The following is a 17,919-nucleotide window of genomic DNA, read 5'->3' on the forward strand; positions in this document are numbered from 1 at the left end:
TGCAAGACATCCCCCCCCAGGGTTGTTGCAGCAATTATACAAGAAAGAAGAAGTGTCCCGTCCGTCTTCGGGCCGGGCTTCCGGTAGATGTCGGCCGGACGCCCCTGGCTCTGGCCCCATGAACGGGTTTCTTGGTTTATCGGCTGCAGCCGGATCCCGTCGGCCTCGGCCCCCCGACCGTTGGTGGCCGGACCGGAAGAGCATGTGGCGGGACTACCTGCAACTCTCAAGGGCCACCGCGGCCGGACTGGGAGAGAGAGGGGAGGGTCGAGGAGACATTCCCCCCCCCTGCAACTGTTCAGCGTTGTAAAGGCAATCCCCTGGCCGGGTCCCGCTGGTCTCGGCCTCTCCTCCGGCTACACCCTACGTTAGGATCTCCTGGCCGAGGCGTGGCAGCAGGACCTGCCTTATATGGGCTGCTCCCGGCTGGGCGTAGCCGGAACCCTGCCCCACCTTGGAAGTTTCCAGAGTGGGGGCGGATGTTCTACTGACTTGCATTTTCCCTAGTCTATCGATTTTTTTGGCGTGGCAGGCGGTGGGACAGCGAGGGGTGATTTGGTTTCTCTTACTGTTTTTCTGGTCTCTCACCACTGGCATATTTTAACGTTTTCTTGTTTCTAGGACATTAATAGGTTTTATCATTACGTTATGTTATCGTTTCTTTGTTCGTTGTTTAATAAAAGTTCATGTTCATCAGTGGCCTACTGATTTTCGTTTTCCTATTCTTTTCTTTCCAGGTTGTTTCATGCTAAAGTTTCTGTTAACAGGATACAGTGATCACTTCGTTATTATTGCATATGTCCTTTTCACTAGGGGTGCTCTCTGGTCGGGCCAGATGACGTATGTCTAGTAAATGGTCCGGGTGAAACAGGTGCATCAATCAGTGGGGAGTAGATAGGCATGACAGATTACAACGGGGGAGAAAGGTCCGCATTACGTACCCTTTCACTACTTGCAAAGATTTTCCTACGTTTATTTGCAAACAGGGAATACCTCCAAAAAGAACTAATTCCCAAACAGTCAATGTTCGGACAATCAATCAATCAATGAGGAATGAAATAGGTACGACGTGTTAAAGGCTTGTGTTACCTACCCTTCACTATCTGCAAAGGGAGAGAGAATATTCCTATTCTTCCTCGTTTGCAGGCAGAGAAGTTCCTTAAGAGAACCAACTTCGAACAATTCAATGCTCGATTCAAACAATCAACAAGGGGTACTGTGAACACAAATGAACGCCGCTTATGTACATATGCATTGCTATTTTCAACAGGTTGTTCCTAATGTTTCTATTTTAGCGAGGTCAAAAAGAGATCCCATTAGTGGCCTACTGATTTTGCTCGATTCCTTTTGTTTTTTTACACGGTTTTTCGCTATCTGCAAAGACTAAACAGAGTATTGCGACTCTGTGCTTGTTTGTAAATAGAGAATGAACCAAAGAGAACAATCAATCAAATGGAGAGAGAAGCAGGCACGACGGATTACAAAGGGGGCAAAGGGCTGCGTTAACTACCCTTCACTATCTGCAAAGAGAGAGTACTCCTAATAGAAATGAGGGGTGGGGGGCAGCATTCAAAGCAGATCAGTGTGCATAAACACGAAAATGTTTTTACTTACCACGTACTTGACATTCGACAGCTTATGATATTTGCTATTAAAAAACCATTGAAATTCACTGAAAAAAACATAGGTTATAGACCATATATAGTTAGGAATTAGCATTTACAAAACCTTGAAAATTCACTGAAAAAACCATAGGTTATAGACCATATATAGTTAGGAATTAGCATTTACAAAACCTTGAAAATTCACCTCAAAAACCATAGGTTAGAGACCATATATAGTTAGCTGGACATTTTATTGACATAAAACCAATGAAATTCCATATATAGTTAGTTGCACTAACTATATATCGCGCACCCGCAATCCACTGCTGATGATGTCACATATTACATCATTCATGACATGGTCAGTGACATCACTGATGACATCACTGATGACATCTCAAATGACATCACTGATGACATCACTGATGACATCTCATTTGACATCAATGACCACATCACTGATGATATCATTCATGTGACAATACAATGCATCTCCTCACATTTTAATATAACCTCTGTTTCACCCAGTGTTAAAAAGAGTATAATTTTTGAAACCATTGACACACCAATACTAGTTACTACATACGCACTCACTGATTGCTACGTCTACACACACCTTCACTCATTCACCCATACAATCATTCATACATACAATCACTCATCTTTACAACACTATCATATGCACTCATACACCTATACAGACACTCACAGTCTGCCACTCATCCATGGAGTTACTTACACACCTAGTCAGTCCTGTAAAGAATCAATGAGACTTCCATTTTCTTGTCTATACAGTTAAACATAGAGCACCTTACATTTTCAAACATGTACTAACACATACTTACTTTCTTATACAATCATTGATACAAGTACAGATTGATCTGCACAGAGTCACACACCTCCCAGCTAGCCACACACACACTCAGTCTCCCATACAAATACTTGGGCAATCAATCAATAACCCATATAGTTACTCATATAGCTACTGATCAACACATGCAGCAGTTTACAGAACAACAGACATAATGATGCACAAATTAAGACAGTTTAGTCACTAACCCATGCACTCAGTGAGACACATTTAATCACTCACTCATACATTCAGTCATGCACCTACTAAATCCTTCGTCCAGACACTTATACATCCACTCATTCTTCAATATGTAAGACATATTTTAACTTTACAGAATTATACAGTCACTGGATGTAGTCATCAGTGATGTCATTTGAGATGTCATCAGTGATGTCATCAGTGATGTCATTTGAGATGTCATCAGTGATGTCATCAGTGATGTCACTGACCATGTCATGAATGATGTAATATGTGACATCATCAGCAGTGGATTGCGGGTGCGCGATATATAGTTAGTGCAACTAACTATATATGGAATTTCATTGGTTTTATGTCAATAAAATGTCCAGCTAACTATATATGGTCTCTAACCTATGGTTTTTGCAGTGAATTTCCAAGGTTTTGTAAATGCTAATTCCTAACTATATATGGTCTATAACCTATGGTTTTTTCAGTGAATTTTCAAGGTTTTGTAAATGCTAATTCCTAACTATATATGGTCTATAACCTATGGTTTTTTCAGTGAATATATATATATATAGATATATATATATACATATATATATTTTCAACGTATATTGGGTCTGTGTCCTGTTTGCTGGCGGCGGCGCGTGATTTAAGACGTGGCAGCTATCCTGACAGGATTACGCTATATATATATATATATATATATATATTCACTGAAAAAACCATAGGTTATAGACCATATATAGTTAGGAATTAGCATTTAGAAAACCTTATTTTACTCACACAAAACCATTGAAATTCCATATATAGTTAGTTGCACTAACTATATATCGCGCACCAGCAATCCACTGCTGATGATGTCACATATTACATCATTCATGACATGGTCAGTGACATCACTGATGACATCACTGATGACATCTCAAATGACATCACTGATGACATCATCTAGTGTCTGTGTGTTTTTGTAAAGTTTAAATACGTTTTACATATTGAAGAATGACTGGATGTATGGAAGACTGAGTGTGTGTGTGGCTGGCTGGGAGGTGTGTGACTCTGTGCATATCAATGTGTACTTGTATCAGTGATTGTATAAGAGAGTAAGTATGTGTTAGTATATGTGTGAAAAGTATGGTGTTCTGTGTTTAACTATAGATGAGGAAATCGAAGTGTGATTGATTCTTCACAGGACTGACTAGGTGTATGAGTGCATATGATAGTGTTCTAATAATAAGTGACTGTATGTATGAGTAATTGTATGGGTGAATGAATGAATGTGTGTGTAGACGTACGAATCAGTGAGTGCGTATGTAGTAACTGGTATTGGTGTGTCATGATGTCATCAGTGATGTCATTTGAGATGTAATCAGTGATGTCATTTCAGATGTCATTAGTGATGTCATCAGTGATGTCACTGAAGTATGGTGTTCTGTGTTTAACTGTATAGATGAAGAAATGGAAGTGTGATTGATTCTTTACAGGACTGACTTGGTGTGTGAGTAACTCCATGGATGAGTGGCAGTGTGTGACTGTCTGCATAGGTGTATGAGTGCATATGATAGTGTTGTAATAATAAGTGACTGTATGTATGAGTGATTTTATGGGTGAATGAGTGAATGTGTGTGTAGACGTAGGAATCAGTGAGTGCGTATGTAGTAACTGGTATTGGTGTGTCATGATGTCATCAGTGATGTCATTTGAGATGTCATCAGTGATGTCATCAGTGATGTCATTTGAGATGTCATCAGTGATGTCATCAGTGATGTCACTGACCATGTCATGAATGATGTAATATGTGACATCATCAGGAGTGGATTGCGGGTGCGCGATATATAGTTAGTGCAACTAACTATATATGGAATTTCAATGGTTTTGTGTGAGTAAAATAAGGTTTTCTAAATGCTAATTCCTAACTATATATGGTCTATAACCTATGGTTTTTTCAGTGAATTTTCAAGGTTTTGTAAATGCTAATTCCTAACTATATATGGTCTATAACCTATGGTTTTTTCAGTGAATTTCATTGGTTTTTTAACAGCTAATATCTGTAGCTGTAAAATGTATTCTTCTTTAAATCCAAAAATATATTTTATATGTTTATTAATAACTTTTTTTTAAAATATTTTTTTTTCTTCGTTCCCGCTTCGCGAATCGGGAAGCTTCCCGTTAGCTGACCTTGATGCCGCGAAATAGACCGCGAGCCGGTAAACGTTTCTTTACCGCAACTGCCGCGTTAGAAAACAACATCGTGACGCCTCCCGTCCGCATGACGTTTCGCGTTGTCGCGTGATACGTCATATGACGTGCTACGTTAGCGAACTGGTACGCTTACCGAGTCGCAAAGCACAGGTTTCTGGAAGCAAACCGGGAGGCCCTGCAAAGCGCGTAACGTAAACACAGCAGGTCATGTGACTTGGTAATAACACTTTTCATTGGTTCATTTCACTTTTGGTTTCCTAATGATGTAAGACTAGGTCATATAATCTAAAATGAACACTTTTCATTGGTTGAGAACTATTGTTTTTCCCAAATGATGAAAATCCCTCCTTCTTTCCTCACTCTGACTTTAATCATTGTGAGAGAAAGACCCTTTGTTACCAGTGAGCAATGGCTTCTTTAGTAGCTTCAGCTGGTGCTTCCCCACCACCTCCACCACATCCAAGGAAGAGTGGACCACCTGCTAAAGTTATAATTCAGCAAGAAGAGGAAGAAGAGGAACAGGACGACGAGCACGAAGAGAGGCACTTTTTGCCTGAGGAGCCCAGGACGTCTCACCGGAAAGAAAACTTCATTTGGCAATTTTTTAAAATTCCCAAAGGTCAGAAAAAAGTTAATGCAAGATACGTAACTTGCCTTATATGTCAAGACAGACTGTCCAGAGGGACCGACAAAAAATACAGTTTCGGAAACTACACAATGCATCGCCATATGACTAGGTGGCATCCTAACAACTACAGTGCTGCACAGTTTCGTAACGACCTAGATAATCTCCCTATTATGGCCAGAAGATCTGTTGTACCGGAAGTAACGGGACCAGAGGGCAGGGAGATGGTGCCAAATATACAAACGAGATTTCGTGAAGTAAAACAAGTCTGCGTACATTGCAGTGGATTCATTTGCTACGGAGAAAGTAGCATCACTCTGATCAACAGAGCTATTGACAATCATGCTCATGTTTGTCCGAAACGCCCCAAACAATAAATTCTTTTTTTTTGTTTTGTTGCTCCTGTTGAGCCCTTTACAATGAATCGTTTTCGTTGCCCCCTCCGAAAAAAAAACAAAAAAAATATAAAACTGTTCAGAAAAATTCAAAAAAAGTAAAAATATGTTCAGAAAAATAATAAAAAAAATATAAAACAACAAAAACAATTTAAAAAAAAGTTCTTTTCAGAACTACCTCCCCGTTATTAAAAAATTGGTACAATATTTGGAACAGTGCCAACCTCTATTTCTCTTAGTTCGCTTCCCAGTTCGCTCCCCGGTACGCGAACCGGAAGCGAACCAAACATTTTTTTTAAAAAAAAGAACAGTAACTATAAGGGAAGGAAACAGACAGTTATGTTAAAAGAAAGACAGCTATAGGGGAGTAAACTAGAGATACTATTACCCGTAATCCACTGCTGATGATGTCACATATTACATAATTCATGACATGCTCAGTGACATCATCGGCAGAGGATTGCGGGTAACAGTATCCCTAGTTTATTCCCTATAGCTGTGTTTCTTTTAACATAACTGTCTGTTTCCTTCCCTTATACTTACTGTTCTTTTTTAAAAAAAAATTTTAGATCAGTCAGAAACAGTGAAAGTAATGAAATATAAAAGACTACGTAGAATATGAGCACTGTATGCAACAACTTTGACACTTACAGAAGCCTCACCTTCTCCATGCCTCCTACACAGTTCTACATGTACATCATAAATGCAAACAGAACAGAATTAATTATACATGTTAAATGGTTTATTTTTGCTGTTCTCAGAATGTATCAAATTTCACTAAAACAGTGACTTGAAGGTATTCATCATATAACAGCGGGGAAAAAAAAACACAATCAAAATGATTGTGTTTAAAAAACCCATACAACATAACAAATCAGAATTCAGAACTCCTTAAAGTTAACTTACTTTCCATGACGGCCAAGGATGTCCTATGAACAGCTTACACTCTGTTGTGCTGTTATTACTTTCAACCCGCCACTTTCTGAAAGAAAACCTCCATCGTTTTCAAAAACATGTTACATACAATAAATGACTTCTCGCTCTCTACCACACGTTTCCACAAGGCCAAATCGTGTCTGAGCCATTTATAACTCTTAGAATTCTTTTAAGCCAATCCCGTCATGTTGTATTTCCGCAACTTTCACAATTAAAATGTTGAAGATCATTTTCACAATCCTGGACTAGTAATATCTTCCCCTTCTTGCTCAATCATGTTCTACATTTCCTATCACACTGATACTGCTTACTATGAAGCAGACTTACACTACCTTTATGACTAGTACAATTATTTAATTCTCTACATCACTTTTAATGACAAAGCAATGTAAAACAGTAGACAGCATTGCAGACTTACATTCCCTCTACTACATGTTTTGATTGGCTGCTTCAATTAGCTTATAAAAAGAAACAGTTTTTCTGAACTCATTCAAAGTGCACGTATTTCTCCATGACGTCCAGTGTTATGGTAAGAAGTTATGTCTCTGTACTACACTTATCCTCAAGGCCAAATCGTGTAGGAGCCATTAGAACTTCTTGAAATTCCTCAGAGCACATCCCGAGATTCTTTCCCTAAAATTTTGGTTTTAAAAACACCAGGTAAGAGTTTTTAAGGTCATACGGCAATTTTTTTTTGAAAATTAAAACAGAATCATTGCAGCATGACCAGCCATTTCTACACTTTAAATAAGCTGTATAATGTCCTGATGTTATTGAAGGACCATCATGATATATAATTGCTACAGTTACAAAAGTCCTTCCTGATATTGACAACTGTGAAGCCACAAAATTTTTTATTAAAGTTGTCAATTTTGTTCCATCAGGCCTACATCGTTGGAACATTAAAATGACATACTGGCCATATGTTCGTATAAATAATGTGGACATCATTTCAGATTTACATTGGCTACACTCCATGTTGTGATCAGCTGCTTTTACTAGCTTATTAAAAGAGACTGATTTACTGTCTGGCAAAGTTAAATATATAAATCTTTCTGAGTCTACACTAGTAGTACTTGATACCCTACAGTTCTCGCAGTCATGCTGCCATTGATAAGAAAGCCCAAACAGGTGATCTACATCTACACCTTCATCATGCAATACATCAAGCATATACATTAAAAACTCCTGACAATCTTGCTGACTATTTTGAGAGAATTGTGTTTGGCCTGAACATCTGTCTAACAGATTTCGAATTTCAGACACACTTTCTATGTTTGTTCTATCAGTGCTACATTTCTCTAACACAGAATTTAACAAACTGCAAAATCTTTGATCAGAATTGACCACAATCTCTTCTTTTACATTTTCTAGAGAAAACAAAACATTAACCACTACATTAGCATAGCAGTTGACACCAGAACTGTTTTCAAATTGAAAACCAACAACATCTTCAACAGAATCCTTTTTGTTTGTGCTTATAATTTCAGGTTCATCGACTTTTCGTCTTTTTGCTACAACCTCCCCAGTATTGGTCACATTTCTTCGTTTCCGGCCTACCACACGTTTCTCAAACAAAGGATACTGAGGCAAATGTGGCGCATACTCTCTTCTTAACCTATTGTATTCCTTAACACAATCTAGATCCGCACAAATGTTTGTGACATCACACTCAATCAAGTACAATCCCGATAAAGTTCTAACTCGTGACAATGCCACATATGCCATACCCTCCTTGAACACAGAACTGCCAATATTCACCAATGCACAGTCTACACTTAAACCTTGCGATTTATGGATTGTCACCGCATATGCCAAGCAAACAGGAAACTGCTTACGACGAACATATAAGTCTTTTACAAGCAAAAATCTAGCAGAACAACGAGCAATTAGCTGTACTTCCTCAATGCCATCAAATTTAATTTTTAAAAATTCAATTCCATCTCTATTTCTGTATTTCACAAAATCAACAACATTACCCATTGATCCATTTACCAGACCTCTTTCAACATGTAAATTCCTTCTTAAAATTATACGGCAGTTCAAGCACACATTCAGAGTCTTTTCAAAACCCGCAGTTTTAGATATACTCTTCTCTAATGAATCCAATTTTGTTTTCAGATTCTCAGACAAAATAATTGTTGATCCCATATGCTCTACTCTGTCAATAGCTTCCAGTTTCACAATCTCTTGCTTTTCTAAATGCAACATTTTGTTGTTGAATTTGGCACATTCTGCAAGAGTTGGCATCAAACATATTCCAGATTTTTTCTCAGTAACTTTCTGAAAAATATTCTCAGGCACAACATCTTCGTCTGGATATAAATTTGTCAGTAATCGTGCATGTAAAGCTTCTTTCCCATGCTCGGTCACTTTTCCAATTCTAACATCTTGTAGAATAGTCTTGTAAACTTCATCCTTTGCCTGACGCATATTTTCATGCAGTTCAGCATAATTGAAGTTTAACCATATATTGACGTTGCCAATGCTCCCTAAGCACTTCCTGGTATCTTCATGCGTGAGCATTTTGAACACAGGTTGCCCTTTCACTGGTGTCAGCTGCAGAAGATCTCCGAAAACAATGATGTGTTTGCCACCAAATAACACATCATACTCTGTTTTGAGAACTTCTTGCATTCTCAAATGCACAAAGGCAAGCATGACATTGGAAACCATGCTTACTTCGTCAATGATAAGAAGTTTCATTTTCCTCAAGACTCTTGAAACTTCAAAACAAGCATCTCCAGATAGCTTGTGATATTCTAATTTGTTGTCATGCTCCACTGGCAGCATCAGTAAACGATGTAAAGTAATCCCTTTAATGTTATGTGCTGCCAGTCCAGTTGGAGCGGTGACAACACAAGACAGCGATGACTCTGTCCTTTCCTGCAAATAACATGAAATTGCTTTAATAAGGAAACTTTTTCCAGTTCCTGCTTCTCCACTCACATACAGTCGGACAGGCTTCAACGACGTACATGAGCACTCTTTCTTGTCATGACTTAATCCATGATCAATTTGCATGGTAAGTTCATCATATATTTTCCTCTGCTCAACGTTGAGTTGTCTTTCCAACTCTTCTAAGTTAACCGCATCCTCCTGAGCATGTGCCATGGCTCTTTCCACTTCATTCATAGCAGTGGCAGCTTCATTTTCGATAAGAGGTCCTCCTAGTGGATCCTGACTCAATGAAGCAGAACTCTGACTGTCCTGAGAACTGTCTCTGGCAATCTCGGCTGCAATCGTTGCTTCCTGCTCAATTTCCACATTCAACATTTCTACATATTTGGGAAAAGCAGGACATTCTATGGTCTCCTTGGCAGCATTGAATGAGTCTTCGTAACAAAGGAAATCTCCAAGCAGTTCCTCTTCTGCACGCCATGGCTTAAAAAGTTGCAAAAGTGCTAAATAGAAAAACTCCTTTTTTTCAGGAGATTCGCCACTCAATTTTCGATGGTTTATCAAGTGGCATTTTCTTTGCTTGACCAGACATCCCTCACTTCCTATTACAGCATACACTCCTTTCTCAGTATCTTCTTTGATGTTCCTCTTGAATATGTAATTTTGCAGAACCTCATACAGACAAACATTCTCGAGGTGACTGCTTCGATTTGGATAATATGTATCCAACATGTTGCTCTTCAAAATGTCGGTACTGTTTGGCTCCTTTTCCGCCAAATACTCAATTTCCCGCACAGGTTTCAGAACTCGATTACGCGTTGCAGCAAGACCAACACTCGCCCAAACGATACTCCTGGACTTGGCATAGAGACTTGCTGAAGACAACCGGTCAGAACATTCGTAAGCTCCGATTTCTCGATGCGACAACATCTTCAGACTGAAACTGTACAACTTCTTGCTGAGGCTCTTTTCATGGGAAATGTCCTCCCACATATCCTTCAATTCTGTCTTCTCTTTTTTGGTGATGTAAGATGTCACATACCGAGCCACAGCCATACAGTTATCAGCCACAAACTGTATATCCATGTTAGCATTCCACATGGACAAAATCACCGGGTTGTAGTCGTTGATGTACTTGGACTCTTCGTTCCTCTTCAAATTGTATGTGTTTTTAGGTGATTTCTTCATCACATTATGTCGCAGCGAAGACATCAAACTGTTTACTCTTCCTTTAGAAATCACCGGTCGTGGAAAGCCGAAATGACATTTGGTGTAGAACTTGTCCTTGTTTCGGAATTTACGACGGCAGTACTTTCCACATCGATGGCTTTGGAAACGCAGTACTTTTTCTCTTAGGCTTTTCTTCTCCTTTGCGTTTGGAACAGCACACGTAGAATACTGTTGGATGAAACTCATCACTGAGTCTTCTGGATCCGTTCCAAATTTAGGTGCATCCTTGATCCACAGCAACATATGTATATGAGGAGCACCTCTTGCTTGGTACTCCTTTCTCCAGAAGAAATCCAACACCTCTCCAAGAGGTGGATTCTTCTTATTCATGATGAAAGACATCATAGCTTCAAATCTATGATTGAAGTACCTACATACATTGACTGGATCCAAAGAGCACAGTTCTCCGGGTGTCTTGAATTCGATGTTATCTACGTTAGCATTTGCCTCTCGTAGAAATTCAAGTAAGTCTTCCCAGCCATACTCGGCACAGCTCAGAGTGAGGAACCATGTGGGAGTACCTAAGTTCCTCAGCATACATTTTAAATCACCATGACGACGGTACCAGTACTCATTAGTACCACGCTGACACGCCATGAGATTAATCAGGTGAGAATCCAAAATACTGTCTTGGACATTGACTTTATCCATAAAGTCACTTGCCGAGATGTTTTGCATGTGTATACCACTTTTCAAGATGTGGTTCACTGCATATGACAGTCCAGACAGATCGCTTTCAAACAGGAGATGAAACAAATAAGGAATGCATTGTCGAAACCTAGCATCTCCTGCATACAATCGCAAAGTCCGGTATTCAGAAGCAGGAATTTGATGAGGTCGCTCATCATATCTTCCTCCCTGACCTGTTGGAAAAAGCTGTGGGAAACACCGAGCTTCCAAACTTTCCTCCCAAACACTAATGGGACTCCCTTTGGCTTGTTTCATTTGAAACAACTCAATAGCATTCCCCATGACTTCCTTGGAATGCAAAGGATGAACACTATAATGTTCATATATTTCTTCACTAGTAGAGGGTTCTACTTTCTCAATTTGACCAGCACACAAATCGCTATCCTCTTCCTCACTTACTTCCTCTTCTGCAACATATACATTCTTATAGAATTTATTATTTTTTTTCAAATACAATGTTGCCTTTTTAACTTTCCTAACATCTACTAAATCTTGCCATATTTTCTTATTCTTTGTCGGAACCCCATTAACTAAGATAACCAGAGGTTCCTCGTCCACTTTTTCTACTCCAATTGTGTTAATGTTTTTCTTCAAATCTAGAGGCAAATAAACAACTCTTCCCTTTAATCCTCTCTGTAAATCTGATGGAGGCAATTTCCCTGTCTTTGGCTCCATTCTTACAATAGCCTGAAAGGGATGGATACTTTGAATCAAAATAGATTCATAAGTATTTAAATCCTTCAATTCAGAAGGAATCTCAATCAATTCCAGATTATTTTGAACTGCTCTAGCAGGCATCTGGTTTTGATTTAATTTGTTACAACAATAAGTACACACACGTTGATCCAATCCCAAATCAAAACAATTTTCTACCATCAAGTATGTTGTGAAATCCTTCCATTCACTATTATTTTCCCTTTCACTTTTTGCATATAAATCCACTAACTTAGTCTGATTCTTATAATAAGTGCATCGACAACACACACAAGTGAAATTTGGCCTCTCACTTGATTTGACCTGAAACGTCGCAATTTCCCTCTGGAAATTATCTGTACTGGAAACCTGTACACTATCTTCCACATTACCCGCTTCTTCTTGGTCAATTTCAACATTCTCCTCTTTACTTCCAAAGTAACAAAACTCAATTTCTTCACATATATTCTTCACATCTATTTCAGAACCATGCAAAAGAGCAGCGCATAATTGTTTAAGCATAATTGCTGGACTCTTAGCATAATACAACATTCTAGCTAATTTCCTCACTTTATTATGATGCACTGCTAGCATCCTGAAATGATGAAAAACACTCTGGCATACTCTCCTGGAAAGACAAGCCAGTGAATGACCATGCAAACCTGTCACTTCTCTCACTCTGCAAGGATCTAATTCTTGCAACAACATCATTTTCTGCTTCAAACTTTTCTTATTAAATGACCGTACAAAATCACAAAGCAAATTGATGGAATCCTGTCGCACACTACAAATACTACTACACTTCCAGGTGTACACAGGACCCTTAGCACGTCTTTCTAAAACCTCATTACCTAACACCTCTTCTGCCTCTGTTGTCACAAGTTTTTCTTTTTCAACTGGACAACCATCTTTCACTTCATAAGCACGACCACTGGTGTCAACTGCATGCACCAAATCATTATCCTGGAAATAACTCTCCTCATTAAAAAATGCCTCAGAGCTTGAACTATGCATCCATTCTCCAGAAAAAAGTTCACAAAAATTACTACGATTAACTATTCTCTTCCATCTACTATTTCTTTTGAAATCATAAATTGCCTTGTTTAGCTTCCTAATTCTATTGATTATCAAAATAAATAACTTACGTTTAATTTCAAATGCCTGATCAATAACTTTCTCAACTTTTTTTTTCTCTTATAAAAAACCACTTTCTGTTGACCTTTCTTAATATTTTTTAACAAATTGCCAATTATCCTGTTGCGGAACATTCGTTTACGAATGTCCCTAAACTGTTGTTTCCTTCTACTATCATGCACAGAGTTATCTCTTGCTCTAGCAGTAACATTTTTGATTGGCCTTTCCTTTCCATTTGAATTGCTTCTCTTTTTATGGACTGAAACATTTTCTGTAGTAATATTTTTTTTACTACACATATTTCTTATGAATGTTTTTGTACTCTTACCCGATGCTTTCTTCGTGACTTGACAAATCTTTTTGTTAGAGGACTGCTGCTTCTTTTGATTGGCCTGCTGTCTTTGACGTTTTGCAGCCTTTCTCTCTCTTTCTTTCGTTGGCATGGTGAAATGTTGAAATGATCTGCAGTTGAATCTGTGGTAAAATATATAAAAAAATGTTATTAACCACTATTACCAAACAGTAAATCAATAACAGTGATCAAAAACTTAACACACTACTTGACATTTTAAATAGAAGATTTTTTAGTCCTTGGCAAATTTACAATACAGAAATAGCAGAAAAGAAATGGAATTTATATTCATGTTACCTGTGCTATTTTATATGTGAATCTGATCTAATTTTATGAGCATATTTTAATATTTTATTGAAGACACTACACATAACCTGTTTTTGAAGGTGTCTTTATTTTTAAATTAAACGGTTTACACTTTTACTTTTTATTTATTATAAATTTTAAAAATAAATGTTTATAGTTCCATAGGCTCAAGCAGGTCAGCTTCCCACCCTATGTCATATAATTCGGACAAATCTGCATCCTCATCACGCTCTTCTTCATCCTCAGGATTTAAATCATCCAAGGGATCAACATCCACTGATGTTTCAATTACAAGTTCAATGATGAGGTAAAAATCAACTGATTGCAGATTGTCGCTCATGTTGATGTTGTCTTTATCTTTAAAGAAAGATAACAACAATGAGATGTTGCAGAGTAAGAGACAAATCTCAGAGATTATAATAGTAAAATTGTTTAACAAGAGTAACATTTTGCAGCTATTATTTAGCCATGTCCAGCGATGCTGAGCAGGTGAAGCCTATGTCTAATTTTTCAGTGAACAGGACTCATCTCTTCTTAACCTTGGATAAGCCTCACCAACTCTGTGTCCCCTGCACATACTTAAATGTAAAGGGGCAGATTTATGTTAAATGGCACATCCCCAGGCATGCACCAGTTAACGTGCACCGCTGCTCTGCCACCCATGGTGTGCCGTATTTACAATCAGATAGGAGAAAGCTGCGTCAAAACCCTGCGCCTGCTTTAAGCAGGCATAGGTCTTGACGCAACATTGTGGAGATGGGGCACCCCTGAGCCTTGCTTGAGCTGCATCGCACTTGCGATACAATTCCAGCAATGCGCCACCTTTACAGCACAGATACGTCACGCATCTGTGCCATTTTTGCCCCATGCTGCGCCGCATTGTAAATGCAGCACACCATGGGTGGCGGAACAGCGGCGCAAGATGACTGGCACATCCCTGGTGATGCGCCAGTCATCATAAATCTATCCCTAAGCTTCTTATCTTGTTACAGATGAACCGCCATATGTACCATCAAACTATTTTGCATTTCCTAAATAGCGAATTTTAAGGAATAAATAGCAATTCTTTACCATTCCTAATTTGCAATGAGCAAATTGCTAATTGCAAATTACCCATTCATTTCCATGGGCTAGGAGGCTCATAGGAATGAAGGTGCAATTTGCGATTAGCAATTAGCTCATCGCAAATTAGGAATTTTTCCAAGGGTGCATGGGTGTCTCAAGAACACCCTGCTGCACCCCTGAAAAAGAAATTTGGGGGCATATGGCGCACATACATGCCCTAAGGGCATGTATTGGCGTCATGTGGCACCTTTTGTTTTTTTAAAAAAAATTCTTTTTGAAAAGAATTCGCAAATTACCACCAACTAGAAGTTGGTGGTAGTTTCCAAATCCTTAATGTCATTTTTTACATATTTTTAGTTTGATACATTGCATTTAAGGAATCACAAAATTTGCAAATCCTTCAGTGCAATCGCAAAATAAGGAATAGCAAATTTTGCTATTCCTTATTTTGCATCAAACTTGTTTGATACACACCATTTGTCTAATTAGCATTCGCAAAGGCTGAAATTTGCAGAATTTTGATCTTTGCGAATGGTAATTAGCTTGATACATATGACCCCAAGTGAGGCCTGTCTTGCAACATGGTGCATCTTTTGCATCACTGCTGCATCGGTTTCATGTGGCACGTTTTATTTACACCATGACACATCTGCCTAAATGCATCAATTTGTAATTTTCTCGCCTCATAGCAAATCTTTTGCACCGCCACTGCATCATAAAAGTGACGCACAGTGGCGCAAAAGAGACATACACCTATCATAAATCTGTCTCTACCATTTTAAATGATTAATCCAGGATGACGATAAGGTGTGGCCTATCCAGAGGTTTGTTTATGGTGAGGCCTACTCAGGATTGCAGATTAAAGTTACGCTTGATAAAGAATACAGAGGAGATAATACATGTAAAGGCCTACCAATGAAGTAAGTAATGTCCACTTTATTGCGCCAGTCATCATAAATGTATCCCTAACCTTCTTATCTTGTTACAGATGAACCGCCATATGTTCCATCAAACTATTTTGCATTTCCTAAATAGCGAATTTTAAGGAATAAATAGCAATTCTTTACCATTCCTAATTTGCAATGAGCAAATTGCTAATTGCAAATTACCCATTCATTTCCATGGGCTAGGAGGCTCATAGGAATGAAGGTGCAATTTGCGATTATCAATTAGCTCATCACAAATTAGGAATTTTTTCAAGGGTGCAGGGGTATCTCAAGAACACACTGCTGCACCCCTGAAAAAGAAATTTGGGGGCATATGGCGCACATACATGCCCTAAGGACATGTATTGGCGTCATATGGCACCTTTTGTTTTTTGAAAAAAATGTTTTTTGAAAAGAATTCGCAAATTACCACAAACTAGAAGTTGGTGGTAGTTTCCAAATCCTTAATGTCATTTTTTACATATTTTTTGATTGATACATTGCATTTAAGAAATCGCAAAATTTGCAAATCCTTCAGTGCAATCGCAAAATAAGGAATAGCAAATTTTGAATTAAGGACATTTTAAGTCATTTCCACATGTGCAGTGTTTTGAAATTATGATTTGAAAATCGTTTTTGGGGAAAAGGAATGGTTTGGAAATTTATGACAAGGACATAATGGTGTATGCTTCTCTATAAGGCATTTCACTGTCTCTGATGTCATTTTTCCCATATTACATTATAAGACCTTTCCCCATGGAGCACATTCCTTGTAAATATGCTCCCACCTGTGCATGGTGAATTTAGATTTTGACTGTTTGAGTCACATAGCCATGTTAAAAGTGACCCAAAAAAATTGCAAACGCTTTAAAAAAACACATTCATGTGTCTTAAGCACATTTTAAGTCATTTCCCCGTGGACAGTGTTTTGTAAGTGGCGCAAAAGAGGCATACACCTATCATAAATCTGTCCCTAGCATTTTAAATGATTAATTCATGATGACGATAAGGTGTGGCCTATCCAGAGGTTTGTTTAAGGTGAGGCCTACTCAGGATTGCAGATTAAAGTTACGCTTGATGAAGAATACAGAGGACATAATACATGTAAAGCTCTACCAATGAAGTAAGTAATGTCCACTTCATTGCGCCAGTCATCATAAATGTATCCCTAAGCTTCTTATCTTGTTAGACATCAACCGGCATATGTATCATATAACTATTTTGCATTTCCAAAATAGCAAATTTTAAGGAATAAATAGCAATTCTTTACCATTCCTAATTTGCAATGAGCAAATTGCTAATTGCAAATTACCCATTCATTTCCATGGGCTAGGAGGCTCATAGGAATGAAGGTGCAATTTGCGATTAGCAATTAGCTCATCGCAAATTAGGAATTTTTCCAAAGGTGCATGTGTGTCTCAAGAACACCCTGCTGCACCCCTGAAAAAGAAATTTGGGGGCATATGGCGCACATAAATTTTAACAACATTCCATTACCTCAAAAACGATTTTCAATTCATAATTTGAAAACACTGCCCACAGGGAAATTACTTAAAATGTTCTTAAGACACATGAAAGTGTTTTTTGAAAGCCTTTGCAATTTTTTTGGGTCACTTTTAACATGGTTATGTAACTCAAACAGTAAAAACCAAAATTAACATGCACAAGTGTGACCATATTTACAATGAATGTGGCCCACGGAGAAAGGTCTTTTAATATAATATGGGAAAAATGACATCAGAGACACAGAAATGCCTTATAAAGAAGCATACACCATTATGTCCTTGTTATTAATTTTAAAAACAATTCCTTTTCCCCAAAAAC

Source organism: Lissotriton helveticus, chromosome 7 (assembly GCF_964261635.1).
Source record: "Lissotriton helveticus chromosome 7, aLisHel1.1, whole genome shotgun sequence".
Lineage (NCBI taxonomy): Eukaryota > Metazoa > Chordata > Amphibia > Caudata > Salamandridae > Lissotriton > Lissotriton helveticus.